The 15,314-nt window shown below is 42.4% G+C and overlaps 1 long non-coding RNA gene and 1 pseudogene across 1 annotated transcript; both read right to left on the reverse strand.

The window, feature by feature from the left end:
* Positions 1–3,181: 3,181 nt before the first annotated feature.
* On the reverse strand, positions 3,182–4,030 carry LOC121055565. Its single transcript, XR_005812638.1, has 2 exons — positions 3,844–4,030; positions 3,182–3,758 (listed from the first exon to the last, which is right to left on the reverse strand). It is a non-coding gene; the product is annotated as an uncharacterized LOC121055565 (long non-coding RNA).
* A 4,339-nt stretch (positions 4,031–8,369) lies between these two features.
* Positions 8,370–9,629, reverse strand: LOC102710056 (annotated as a pseudogene).
* Between the last annotated feature and the right edge of the window lie 5,685 nt (positions 9,630–15,314).

Raw genomic sequence — 15,314 nt, forward strand, 5'->3', positions numbered from 1 at the left:
TACATCATGCAGAAATGAACTAGTTGTTTATCATTAATCAGTCAAATTCAGTCATGGCCAGCTCTCCTGCACACACGTCTAATCGGGGCATTTCTTTAGATACAAGAATGTTTGATCGTTTTTCTGATTGGAGAAGAACATGTCAACTCTATCGGGCATGTACTAGTGAGTAGTCGCCGTCTGAGCCAATACGGCGAGATACTGATTCCGATTTATTATAAACAAGAACGGCATGCTTTGGTTTGATCATGTAATGGTATATGAATTATCTGCATGATTTCACTTTAGTCCTAACCTAAATTATGAACCATTTTTAAGTTAGCATTGGCCATTGGCTCAATTTTTCCTAATGCGATCTTATATGAATAAAAAATGTATTATTTCTTTCAACAAATTGCATATTGGTCTTGATAATTTTTTGCTGACAAAATTTTAGTCAGGTTTTCAGTTTGCTGCTAATATCCACCAAGATATATATCTGTATTGCTGTTGCTTGTGCTCTCTTAAACTTCTGGATTATCTATCTTAGCATAAGCTTGTACGGCATCCACCATATCAGAATCTTTGTTGTTTTGTTATGTATTTAGTACCGCTATTCTATTCTAGATAAAGACATGTTTGTGTTATCCCTGATTTTCTTCATCAATATTATGCAGATATTTTTTTATAAAAATGGGATATTTTTAAGTTTGTGACAAGTAGACCTGAAAATTATGTGAAGAAAATACATTCACGTAAGCAGGAGGGCAAAAGTGTATTGCTTCTTTCTAGCAAACAGTGTAGCTTACAAATTACCGCTGCACAGATTTGTTGCAAAGCTGACTAGACCTAACATTATGCAAAAGAATGCAACAAAAATACAAGAATCAGCTGAATAGAACAAGGACATGATGACATACATCAGAAGGTGTTAATTTCTTGGACAACATTTTCGCCCTAAACGACCCAAATACTCAAAATCATATTGCATTCTGATAACATCATCCTGATAGTACTCCTTTCTGTTTGCAGCATCCTGATACTCCCCTGATATCTAAACCTTCAGCAACAATGTAGAACCCATTCATCACACAAATCTTTATAATAGGTTTCAGCTTGGAAAAATAGATCATGACAGGCAAGAAATTCGTGAAGACCAGTTCTTCCTGCCCATTTTGGATTACATAGAACATTTTGTTTCTGAGGGGCTGATATCTGGAGCTGAATGGATGATGTACTAGTGATGTACATGATCTTGTGCGAAAATAAAATAAAAAAAACTAAAATTAAACGGAGATAGTACACATATTGAAAATTGAAGGTCATAATCTTTTTCCTAATGCATCACTCCAAGATGGCCTGTAGAAACTGATGATGTTCAGTCTTGAAGTGGCTTGGTTGATGCTTCATTTTAATAAAACATGTTATCTCCCAAAGACTTGACTTTAGAAAATAAACTACAAGTTTCAAGAATATTGAATTCCCTTCTAACTGTGAGTCATATTCAGGGAAAAATAATACCGGCCAATAAACTAGATGGTCTTTCCTTCTAGGCATACCTCTCCAAAAGATACCCCTTTTCCTTTATAAAATCATTGATAATTTAATGTTTGATATGGTTCTGGCTTCCGGGTATTGAAAAACTGGTTACGAAGTATCCATTTAATCATACACAAATGCTTTTATATTATATTATATTAAACAAAAGAGTAAGATGACAAAGAATGAACTAAGCCCTGGGTTTCAGTTGTGAACTGTACAGTTTCAGGTTGTTTCAGCCTGTGCTAATTTCCAGATTGTTGTACAGTCATGCATATTATTAAGAACACAGATGCAAAAAGGGTTTCTATAGTTTCGAAAGGCTCCCAATAATATATATAGTCATGAACAAAAAACACTCTCTTTGGAATATTCATTGTACTGCTAAGAATAAAACCAGGCCTTTTCTTCTAATGTTTCCGTAAGACTAGATGACAGAAGGCACACCCAAAAATTACACTGATTTACATGTTATGAGGGAGACAAAAATCAAGCACATATGAGGAAAAACGCCCTTGGGTCCCAACAAGAAAAACTTATACCTTGTCAACATAAGAAGTTAAACCACCATTGAAGCCATATCAAGCAAAAATTGCTGTCAGTGCAGTTATTTTGACTCGTCCGTGGGCTATTTTTAACCTTATTTTCTTTTGTTTTTCTATACAATCTTCACAAGTTTTTCTCCAAGTACCTTCACCAATTTAACAGATTTATTATGACTGAAAGAGCAAGCACACAAATGCACAAATAAACAAGCACACAAGGAGCAAGCAGATAAACCAAAAAGTTAATACTGTACTTGTTTCAAGATGGAATTTCCTGTACTTTTCACTTTTCAGAATGCATCATTCCATATCACTGAAGAAGTTTGGCGTGGTCGTGTCCGAGTCGGGCGCCTCGAAGTGCAGCTTTCGAGCGAGCACAGCTAACCTCGGGTGGCCCGCCGGATTAAGGTCAGCGGGCGCAGAAGCGGGTGCAGGCATAGTAAATGCACTGGGCCCACGGTACAGGAGCCTCGGGACCTCAGCTGCGTGTGGGTCCACTTGGATGGTCGCCGGCGTTTCTGTAGCTATCGCCGGTGAGGAGCTCTCTTCCCCCGTGCCGTCAGCCACGACGAGCAGTGGCGTGGTGACGATCTCCGCCACCAGACACGCTGAGACCACCTCTTCTTGAGACCAGCCTTGAGCTCCCGGTGCTTGGGCCAGCAGCTCCGGGGAGGCCATGGTTAGCAGCTCAGGGCCGCTCTTGTGTTGGTGAGGAGAGAACGCTGGGGAGTTGATCAGTTGCCGGGCGGGGATGATCGCGGAGTCATTGCCAGGGCCGACAATGGCTGGGCGGGCTGGTGCCCGGATCGCCTGCACCGCCGATGAACGAAGTTGCACCAGACGTTGTAGACCACCCGCGGTTGGGTGCCCACCGAAGGACTGGCTGCCCCCCATGCTGGACCGCGGCGGCCCTGTCCCGTCCACTCTCCTAGGGAAACACTGGAGAAAGTGGCGGCGAGGTTGGCGTGCCCAGCGATCCTCGCCGCTGTCGTCGTCGTCGCCGTCTCGCCGGACCAGGTCGAAGTAGGCATCATACCCCTCCAACCCCGGGGAGGGATCGACAACCTCTAGGAGATGAACAAGAAGATTGTAGTCGAGGCAGCTTTTCTTCTTCGGGGGGGGGGGGGGGGGGGAAGGAGGCGGTTGTGGAGAAGCGGCGTTCTCCATCTCCATTGCTATGCCTCCAACCAGGCCAAACGGCATGCAGGGGCCATTAAGGCGGCCTGAACAGGAGATCGCTCTGCGCGAGCAAATCTTCACCTCGGTGCTGGTGCACACCAATGGCGCGGGAAATTCAACGGTAGACGCGCTCGGGAGCGTGCCGACCGTTCCGGCTAGTGGGTTGCTTGTCTTTCGCAGGAGACGGGCCGACGCGGTGGGCTGCAGGCTACCGGCCAATTCCGTGCGGCCGATTGAGGACAACTCTTCGGCAGCCCAAGATGATAGGCCACCAGAAAACGGCAACACGACGGCCTACAACAATAGGCCGTTGGGGGCCCCTAATGGGCCGACCGACGACGAGGCCCATTTATCCCTTACTGCACCGCCACCAAACTCCAGATCGCCTCCTTCGTCGACAAGGTCACGGTTCAAATGCAACCTCCTCTGATCAGTCGTCCGCCACTCCCGTCCCCGCCGGCTCGCCGCACGCGAGCGACACTGCCCCACGACTTCAAGCCAAGGCGAAGTCCACGACTGCAAGGCAATGGGGCAAGGAGACATGAAGAAGCCTGGGATCAACACCAGTCAGAGTCAGACCGCAGAGGAAGCGAAGCGCAACCTGTCGGAGGTCTTCAACAAGCCTCTCTCAGCCAGCCATACGCGGGCGCTGGCGGAGCTCCTTGGGGTCGAGTTCGCCCCACCAACACCACCGTCGCTGGAGGATGGTGACGCCCATCAAGACTTGCACCTGGTGGTGGCATCGGCCTGATGGCCAACAAGTGCTTGTGTTGTGTTGTGTCCATGTATCCCTATATCGTCCTTTAATGTGTTAGTCTTGAATGTTCGTGGGTTAAATAATGTGGCAAAAAGAGCGCTGGTTAGGGAGGTTGTTGTTAGCACCGAGGCCACAATTGTGTGTTTGCAAGAGACAAAGCTTGCTGTCTTAGATGTAACAGCCGTTCGCCAAATTTGCGGGACTGCTTTCTCCCATTTTGTGTCTCTGCCAGCGGAGGGAACCAGAGGGTGTATTTTGGTTGCTTGGAAAGGTGATGATTTCAGGGGAGATCAAATCAACTCGGGTAGATGGACAATCACAGTTAAACTGTCAGAGATTCAGCAGCAGAGGGAATGGTTTCTCACCACGGTTTATGGACCACAAGAAGAAAGAGAGAAAACTGAATTTCTGGATGAGCTGCAAATGTTGGGAGGGGTCTGTCAGGGCCGATGGGCTATTGTAGGCGATTTCAACATGATCGCATCAGCAGCAGACAAAAATAACAACAGAATTAATAGGAGGCAGATGGCAACGTTCAGGAACAGAATCAACCAGTTGGAGGTCAAGGAGTTGTATTTGTTTGGAAGGCGCTATACCTGGAGCAATGAGCAAGAGAGGCCAACTCAAGTCAAACTGGACAAAGTGTTGGTGTCCATGGATTGGGAGGAAGCTTTCCCGGAGGCACATTTGCAAGCTCTAAGTTCTTCGGCCTCTGATCATTGCCCCTTGCTCCTAACGTGCGGAGCGGCAACACCGAGACGCTGCAAATTCAAATTTGAGAACTTTTGGGTAAAGCTGGATGGATTTAGTCAGGCAGTCTAGGAGTGCTGGTCAAGAGAAGTATCCATTGATGATGCTTTCACTGCGCTATATATCAAGATGGCAAGACTAGCAAGAACACTGAAGAAATGGGGTCAGCGTCGGCTGGGAGAAATTAAATTGCAACTTCAAGTGGCACATGAAATCATTTATCATCTTGACATGGCGCAAGATTGTCGAGTCCTACAACCAAGAGAAAGATGGCTCAGAGCAGCAGTAAAAGGAAGATGTTTGGGCCTTGCTGCACTAGAACGGACGAGAGCAAGGCAAAGAGCGAAAATTAAAGAGCTACACGATGGTGATGCAAGTGCAGCTTTCTTCCAGCTAAAAGCGAAAATCCAGCAACGGAAGCTAGTGATTCACTGCTTGCAGCACAACAATGTAAGGGCAATGACTCAGCAAGAAATGTTGCAGATGGCCAGATCCTTTTTCCAAGAGGCGTTATCCCAGCCTGATCAGGAAAGGAAAGTGCTTAACTTCAGTGCACTAGGTTTTCTTAGGGAGGATTTAACTGAACTTGAGGCAGAGATCACGGAGGATGAGGTATGGAGAACTATCAAACAGCTGCCGACGAATAAAGCGCCGGGTCCAGATGGTTTTACAGGGCTGTTTTATCAATGCTGTTGGGATATCATTAAGCCGGACATAATGAGAGCCATTCTCAAATTTTTCTCGGGCAATAGTCAGAATTTCGGAATCCTCAACTTAGCCACAATCATTTTGTTGCCTAAGAAGGAGGCACCTGTATCGCTGAAAGACTACAGACCTATCAGCTTAATTCATAGTTTCTCGAAGCTGGTAACTAAGCTCATGGCATCAAGATTAGCTCGCGGAATGGGGGATCTTGTGTCGCCCACCCAGTCGGCATTCATCAAGGGCAGATCGCTTCATGAAAACTTCATGTTCGTAAGTGGTCTATCAAGAAAGTGTCACACAAAGAAAGTGCCAATGGCCATGTTGAAGCTAGACATTTCTAGAGCTTTTGACTCAGTCATATGGCAATTCCTGCTTGAACTTCTCAGAGCCAGAGGTTTTGGGATAAAGTGGTGCGCTTGGGTGTGTTCGCTACTGCAGACTTCGACCACCACAATAACAATCAATTGTGAAGAAAGTGATCCGATAACACCAGCGCGCGGACTCAGACAGGGTGATCCTCTTTCACCACTCCTTTTTGTTCTGGTAATGGACACATTGCAAGCACTAGTCACAACAGCTACAACGTCGCAACTTCTTGCTGGCTTAGAAAGAAGCTGGCGATCACCGACGATCTCCCTGTACGCCGACGATGCGATTGTTTTCTTCAGACCAACCGACCAGGAGGCTCATGGCATGAGGATAATCCTCGACCTTTTCGGGGCATCGACGGGTTTGCAATGCAATTTGGCCAAAAGTGCAGTCACTACCATTAGATGTCCGGAGGATACTGCAGTGAGAATAAAGAATATAATTGGATGCAGAATAGACCAATTCCCCATTACATATCTTGGTTTACCACTTTCCCTGAAGAGGCTTACAAAGATAGACTATCAACCTTTGTTGGACAAATTCGCAAGGAAATTAGCAGGCTGGAAACCAAAGTTTTTATCCACGGGCGATCGCTTGAAGTTGGTGAAAGCAATCCTAATGGCTTTACCGCTGCATTGGATGTCGGTCCTGCAGATACCACAATGGGCGGTAAAAGAAATGAACAGAAAATGCAGGGGCTTTCTCTGGAAGGGACAAGAAGATATCAATGGTGGTCACTATCTGGTAGCTTGGCATTCAGTCTACATGCCAATAGCTAATAGAGGACATGGAATTAGGGACATCAATCTGTTCGGTAGAGTACTTCGCTTGAAATGGTTGGCAATGAAACAACAACACAGTAATCGCCCTTGGACTCTTCATCTAGCTAAGCCACAACAGGAGCTGACTGACCTCTTTTTCGCATCAACCAAACACATTGTGCATAGTGGAAAACAAACAGATTTTTGGAAGGCAGACTGGCTGCCCGGTGGCAGCATCATGGTTAATCGGCAACTGCTAGCAAGCTTTGTGGAGAAGACTGGGATAACTATGGCACAGGGACTGTAGAATAATCGCTGGGTTAGGATATTAAAGGGGCGCCATCAGATGGAGCAATTGAGGAATTTTTCGGTGTCTGAGATGAAGTTCAGCAGTTCCAGCTGGACTCGGCTGAAGCAGACGAGACAATGTGGAAGACATCAGCCAAAGGGCTGTTCATAGTCAATGAAACCTATAACATGTTCTTCATGGCAAAGACAGTAGCATTATGTGGTAAGATTATTTGGCAATCTAAAGCGCCGTCGAAGGTGAAGTTTTTCATGTGGCTAGCTGAGCAGAATCGTTGCCTGACAGCGGATAACCTAGATAAGAGAGGATGGCCTCACCTTGTAAACTGTGTCCTATGTCAATCGGCACCGGAAAATTGTCAGCACTTGTTTGTTTCCTGCCCTTACACTTCGAGAATATGGAGACTTACACGGCAGTGGGTTGGAATTGCGTTCCCAACGCCGGCGGAGATGTCCAAGCAACTTGGGGAGTGGTGGGTCGAGGCAAGAGCCCTTTGCCGGGCGAGGTACAGGAAAAACTTTGACTGTCTAGTTCAGCTGGTGTGCTGGATGGTGTGGAAGAAAAGAAACGGAAGAATCTTTAATCAAAAAACAGCAACGGCACCGCAACTATTCCAAATGATTAAGGAAGAAGTGGCAATCTGGAAGGTAGCCGGATTGTTCAATTCATGTCGCGAGTAATCAGCATGTGGTTTTGTTCTTCTCGCGCTGTTCGACTTATGAACCGGCGAGTCTTTTCTTTTTTCGACAACACTCTTGTCGATGTAAAGCCCTTATAAAACCCCCTCTCAAAATCTTAATGCAATTCAGAACGGCTGCTTTCAACTGCCCAAACCAAAAAATACCACCGAAGAAGCTGGCGATGTTCAGTCTTACAGCTGCTTGTTTTATGATTCAGTTTAGTACAAGACATTGTCTCTCAGTTTCAAGAATGTTGGTCTCGGAACTAACTTAGATCTCCCTTTTAGGCTGACATTTGCCGGCAAAAAAAAAATCTTTTTTTCCTGATATCGCCGGTTAGGTTCTACTTCATATTTGATACGGTTCAGAGTACAATAAAATTAGTCTTTAAGTATTAAGAATTGAGGAAACCCAACTTGTCACTAACGAAAGTGGGGCTAAACATAAATCTGACATTTTTTCAATCAGAAACTAAGGTACAGAAAAATTGTCTGATACAACCTAAATACGCCATTGGCACAGATCGCACAACGCGTACTCTCTCTGGATTCTTACATGTCAGAAAACATGAATGTCGTACCACTTCTACTCTCTTTAATTCTTTCTCTGCTGAATCTGAGGATCAAGGACAGAATCCACAAACTACAAAACTAGTCCCTTTCCCTGAACATTAACAAACAAGACAGATTACATTACATAAATATGCTTACAATGAATAATCACATAGTCTCAAGGTACCAGGAAAAGGCTTTTTACACTGAAAACTCCATAGTCTGATGAACAATATTACATGGATTGCAATGCCAATGCGATAATGCAATCCATCAGCCCTAACACCAAGACAGATTAGTCTGCTTTCTTGGCCGTCTCGGTGAACCACCGGTGCTCCAGCGCCTCCGCCGCCGTCATCCTCTTCTCAGGGTCGAAGGCCAGCAGCCCGGACAGGACCTCGTGCGCCGCCGGCGACAGCTCCGGCAGGACCTCCAACCTCAGCTCGTCGAGCAGGGCCCCCAGGTTGGCGGACAGGTCGGCGAGCAGCTCCGCCTGTCATGTTGCCTCCGAAGAGTGGCGGGCTGGTCAGGAGCTCGCCCATGATGCATCCCAGCGCCCACATGTCCACGGCTGGCCCGTAGCACCGGTTGCCGGCGAGCTGCTCCGGCGAGGTGTAGGGCAAGGTGCCGACGCGGCACTCGTCGTATGGCTTCCCGGCCGGCTTCATGAACGTCGCCGAACTAAAATCGCAGATCTTGAGCGCGCCGAAGGCGCCGACGAGGATGTTCTCTGGCTTGATGTCGCGGTGGATGACGCGGGAGCTGTGCATCTTCTGGGCCGCGTCGATGAGCTTCCGCATCATCTCGCGGACCAGGTCCTCCGGACGCGACCACGGGATCTGGTCCCGGAGGCTGTTCCCGACGAACTCCATGACGAGGAAGACCTCCCCGGACTTGGCGTCGGCGACGACGTTCTTGATCTCGACGATGGAGGGGTGGCCGCGGCAGGCGTGCTCCACCCTGACGGTGTCGAAGCCCTGGCCGGCGCCGTGGAGCCTCTTGAGCGCGACCTTGCCGCCGCCCGCGGATGCGGCGGTCCCGCGCCTTGATGACGACGCCGAAGGAGCCCTCTGCTCCAGCCTGATAGTGAACTAGCTGAGGATGGAAATGTGGAAGATAAGCTGAAGACGGAAAGGAGAAGTCGCAGAGTTAACTCTAAGTATGTTGGGTCATAATGAGTCGTGTAATAGGACAGACTGTCAATTAGCTGTCGAGAGGGAGAGGAGTATTAATATTGCAGTTTATACAACATTGAACTTGGCTTGTGAATCATTTGAATCGGACGGCGGCAGCGGCGGATTCGGTTGAATCGGGGATGAGTTACCATTTTCGTTGTTCGCAAGTCCTAGAGTTAGGATCCTCACACCCTCGCTGGCTGCTCGGCGTCGGCGCTGTCGAGCACGTATCTCCGCCGCTTGCCGCCGCCGGAGTCTGGAGAGGACTCGCGGGAAGCCGACTCTTGGTCGGACGCCGCGCGCTTGCTAGAGACCGCCGCCGACGCCGCCATGATCGGAGATGCGTCAGTCGAAGCAGTGGAGGAGAGCGTCGAATACTCGAATCGAATCAATATGACAATATATAGGCGGCATTAGGGTCAGAGCCTTGGGTTGGGCCGTAACAGCTAGAACCGGGCTGGTTTTTGGCCCGCTACAAGAGGAGTAGAGAAGATAAAAAAGTCTACTTTGGGTCTCTCCACTATAGCCCAGCTGCCCAAGTTGATTTTCAGATTAAGATCAGTCTTAAAGACTTTTTAAATTAAAAAATACATCTTATAAAATGGAACAAATGGAGTATAAAACAACATGCATGAACACATTAATTCTCTCATTGAACACCCATATATTATCATCTCATATTTAAGTTGTTTTCACAAGCATGTTAACCACAAAACACCTTGTAATCCTCTCCGGAGTGAGCATAATAAATCCACTAATTAGAAAGTGAAAGGCAAGAGTAAAAAAAAAAAAGTCGCTGTCAGTGAAGAACATAGGTCAGAACAAGTGCAAGGGCCATCAAGATGTATCCAATGCCTTGGTCGATCGTCTTCCCGTCCGGCCGGCCGGAGCTCCGGCGGCGTCGCGTGTGCATCGCTTCCGCCGCCGCCACCTCCCTGCGCGCCGCCGGCGAGAGAGCGGCGGCGAACATGAGCAGCAGCAGCACCATTGCACGCGCTCCAGCGCCGGTAGATGCCATAGATTTTGTAGGTACAATTAAGAGATACTACAGTATAAATTTGGGATGTGAAGAGAAGATTAAGAGCTAATGGATCGACTTGGAGTTGATTAGTTTGTGATCCTGAAGAAGGTTTATATACTTTCTGCAGAGAGTAGTAATTAAGATAGTTGTCTCGTTGATCATTGATTAATTAATTCAGACATGGCCGGCTCTCCTGCACGTACGTCTACTCGGTAATTAACTTTCTTTTACATTATCTCAAATTAAATGGAAGATCAATGATAAGCTCGTAAGTATAATTCCATTTTTAGTTGGACTTTTATTTTTATGTTTTTTAAGTACATACAAGCAACAAGAAAGTTAACAATAGTTATTTCATTTTTACTGTTTCATAGGTAACACATGGCCACATGCTGCTTACAAACTGTGCTGAAAACCGTGTACATATATAGTTTCATCCATACTTCATTAATTCTTTACCGATCACAGCATAAAAAACTATTAATATGACACAATCATTTAATTAGAATAAAACTCCCATCGTCGAGCGAGAGTTCGTGCCGTTGGTGTCAATTCTGTCGGACACATACATACAGTCACTGTCTCAACGAATCTACCATTCCGGGTTATTCCCACCCTGGCTGGTCAACCGTGATACACACGGTTATATATTATGCTAGCCTGGAAGCTGCTTGAGTTGGGTTATTATTTAATTGAAAAATCACAACTTTCTTCGTACCAAGTTGGATGATGGTAAATTTTATTGCTCCCATCCTTTTCAGTTATGCTTATAATTAAGCTAAAATTTAAATTTTTAACATTATATTTGGAGTTGATTTTATGGTTTTTTATACTTTATCTTTCAGCTATCTAGATCGCTAATAATACATATATAATAGTTTACTTATAATTTATTTTTTATTCATAAATATGTTGTTTGACTTATTCAATGAATAAGCCAAAAGATAAGCGCCTATATGAAAATTACAACGCTCAAATGAGAACTACATTATAGTTGACTATATTTTTCATTTAAGATCTTCCAGAGTCCGAATATAGATCTACTTTTAGAAAAGAATTTATAAGTTTTTAATGCCTTGGATGGAGATATATGTTATATAGAAAACGTAGAGTTCGGCAAGACTTATAACTTTGTACGGCGAAGTATATTTCATTTGACATTGTTTAGGTACCCAAATATCTCTTTTAATTAGAAAATGCCCAAACATTAAAAAATTATCAAAAAATATTTTAAAACCGCTTGAAGTGATCCAGAGTCCTTTCAGATCCCTAGCTATAATATTCTCTTTAATTAATTTGGCAAGGTCAATATTTTTTAGCAAATTTGTTTTAATATGCTTATGCAGTAATGCCGAGTTACATAATATAAATGAACCATCCAATAATTTTCTTTTTTTGCCACTAGTTGCAGTTGTATTCTGTCTTCTGCCATTGAAAATCTGTAATTCTATCTTTAACAACTATTCAGGTAGGGTTTATTTTTATTTAGCCATCGACATAGAGTGAAAGTTAGTTGCTTGTTAAATTTGTAAGAAAAAAACTTATACCCTTTAAATGTTCCAAAATAAAATAGTCAGTTAAATTTTAGTAAATACTACAAGATATTATGAAAACTGAATTAGGGACACTTAATATATTAACTTTTCATATAAACACGTAATAATAATAGTAATAATAATAATAATAATAATAACAATAACAATAACAATAACAACAACAACAATAACAACAACAACAATAACAACAACAATAACAACAACAACAATAAGTTTCAAAGCAGAATGAGATTTATAATTCAAGAAGTGCATGACCTGTGACTAATTAGATTTGAAGTATTTTTCCAGGATTTTGTAAGCCTACAATAATAAAAAACTATTTTCTCAGGTGATTTTTAAGAGAGCCGTGATAGCCGCATAGCCAAAAGCAGACACTGAACATCTCCAACAATAGACTAATATAAGTCCCAAAAATTAAATATTGACATTGAAGGCTAAAAGGTACCTCTAACAATTGCCTAAAAAATCTCCCAAGTTTTTAGCATTCCTAAAATCAGGTATTTCTTAAACCAAATTTTGGCCTTCCAGTGGGTTCCCAATCTCATAATAGCTATGTTGGTATTCTCACCAAAAATCAATGACCGACCGTGTCATTGAGATGATATGAATACCTTTGAGAAAAAACATTTCTTTGTGATGGTTATAAGCTACTAGTTATTAGCATGTGAATACTTCACATATGTGATTTTATTTATTTGAGACTTTGAAGAATTACTTAAAACAATCCCATTGGAACTAGAGAAGAACAATTGCCACAACGCCATGGAAACCAGAGAAGAACGATTGGCCAACCAATAAACTTTTAGAATTTAATTTTAGGGGAATTCTTGAAGTTATGAGTTATTTTTAAGACCAATTTCTTTTGGTACGACCTCAATCCAAAATTATTAGAGATAAATTTTTAGTCATCTATTAGATGCTCTAAAGTAGACACTAGATTGGACCAGTTGGCTGCAAGATTCAGAGCATAGCTGCAATCGCCATCCGGGGAGAGCTCTGCCGCCACTGTCCTTTGCACTCGTGCACTTTCCAATGGTGCGTGCACGTGTACATGCGATCTTCCGTGCATTGTTCCAATAAATAAAAAGAATTCAAAAAAGATAGGGCCAGGATCTTAAGAGCCCTGCATCTGCATGCATTTCTGTTGGGCCATGGTTGATGGGCCGGAAAAGTTGCTTACATTTTTTGAGCAAGTTCAGTAGTACAGTCAACTACTAGCTCCAATTTATCTATAGTCAATTTAATAGCTAATTCATACAATAGTAATCTACAAAACATCAATATATGGTCCCACATTTTATATACACATTTTGTCTTGGAGCCCGTGTGCAGCTGGCTACAAATTAGTAGTCCACATCCCTTTTTCTCTCTCCTCTTATCTCTTTAAAATATGTTTATAGCTGGTTTATAGCCTGCTATTATACCTGCTCTAAGAGCAAGTTCAATAATATAGCCAACTGCTAGCTCTAAATCTTCTATAGCCAACTTAATAGCCAATTCACACAATAGTCATCTATAAACATATACTACAGAATTAGTATTCGGTCCCACCTGTCATACACACATGTGTCTTGGAGTCTGTACTGCAGCTGGCTACAAATCTATAGCCCGCTACTCTTCTTTTTCCTTTTTTATCTCTTTAAAATATACTTATAACTAGCTTATAATCTGCTAATGAACCTGCTCTAAGAGACAGGCTTAAACGGTTCAAACTACAAATTAGTAATGTTTGGTCAAGGAAAGGTTATTTTGTCACCCTCAAGTACAGAGGGCAAGTTGGATTTTCTATCCCTTATCTGGGTGTAACGTATTTCTCATCTCTCAAAACAAGTGCGAATAAAGTACTAAGGCTTATTGATTCTGGTTTTAATGACGTGGCACTGATGCAACTAATTTGACTTGTTTATCGTTGGCGCTGACGCAACATTAGATGCAAAAATTAAATAAAATATACGAGACCCATACGCCAGTTAAATAAAAAGATATAAATTATTATGAAACCTACATATGTCATATCCCTCCGCCTCACCATTTCCCTAATCTCTCCCTTCGTCTTTTTATTTTTTGAGAAATGGTGAGGTAGAGGGGTTGGGACCACGCACATGTAGGTCCTAAAATATTTCGTCATTTGTTTGACTGACGTATGAGATCTATATATTTTATTTTAATTTTAAATCTTTTAATTTTAATTCTAATGCCACGTCTGCTCACATGGGATAATGACGAAGTCAAACTAGTCATGTGAGCACACCATCGGTAAAAACCAAACTTAATACTCCCTCCGTCACTGAATATTTAACACCGTTGACTTTTTTATATACGTTTAACTTTTCGTCTTATTTATTTTTTTTATCAAATATGTAAAGCTATAGATATGTATAAAAGTATATTTAACAATAAATAAAATGATATGAAAATAATTAATAATTATGTAAATTTTTGAATAAGACAAATAATCAAACCTGTATAAAAAATCAATGGTGTCAAATATTTAGGGATGGAGGTAATATTTTTTTAGGACTTCATTTGCACTGGTTTTAAAGAGACGAGGATACATTATAGTTGACACAAAAATCGAAATCGTCCTATAGTTAAGGGAGGCTATGGAAAAAAAAATTTGGTAGGCACATAATGGGCTGCAACTATACGCCAAACAGGGCACATACAACGCATGATTTAAAAAATTCTACTTCTACATAATGAGGGGTTAGAAAAAATTAATTCCACCAGTAAAAGAAAATTCCTTTTTGGCCGGCCTGAAATATACTCTTTCCGTCCCTAAATATTTGACTTTTTGATACATGTTTAACCATTCGTTTTATTCAATTTTTTTATAAAATATATAAAGCTATATATATGCATAAAAGTATATTTAACAATGAATGGAATGATATAAAAATAATTAATAACTATGTAAATTTTTTAATTAGACGAATATTCAAACGTGTATAAAAATCAATGACATCAAATATTTAGGGACGGAGAGAGTATTTTTAGTAATAGTGGGAGTACTTCGAGCCTATTTTATTTTACAGAAGAAATGAACACTTGCGAGAGTGGCCGGGACCGGCAATCTTTGTTGCTTGTATTCTCTCTGACCGGCTTGAATTATAACGAACGTAGGTTGACGGCCTCGCATTGCATCATGCATACATAATAATTTCTGTGGAAAGCCGCTATATGTTTCATGCACGGTGCCTTCCCTATGCTCTCTTTCTTTATTTGAAACCATTATTTTTATTTACGTTTAACTGTGTATTTTATTTAAAAATTTTATATAAATTAATATGCAGATTAATAAGTCATGTCCGGAGTATCTTTAGTAATAAATTAATGACAATAAAATAATTAATAAATAATAATTATGTAAATATTTTATATAAGAGAAATTGTTAAACATATATACCCAAAAGTTAATATCGTGAAATATATAAAATAAT

Source organism: Oryza brachyantha, chromosome 10, assembly GCF_000231095.2.
Source record: "Oryza brachyantha chromosome 10, ObraRS2, whole genome shotgun sequence".
NCBI classification, from domain to species: Eukaryota; Viridiplantae; Streptophyta; class Magnoliopsida; order Poales; family Poaceae; genus Oryza; species Oryza brachyantha.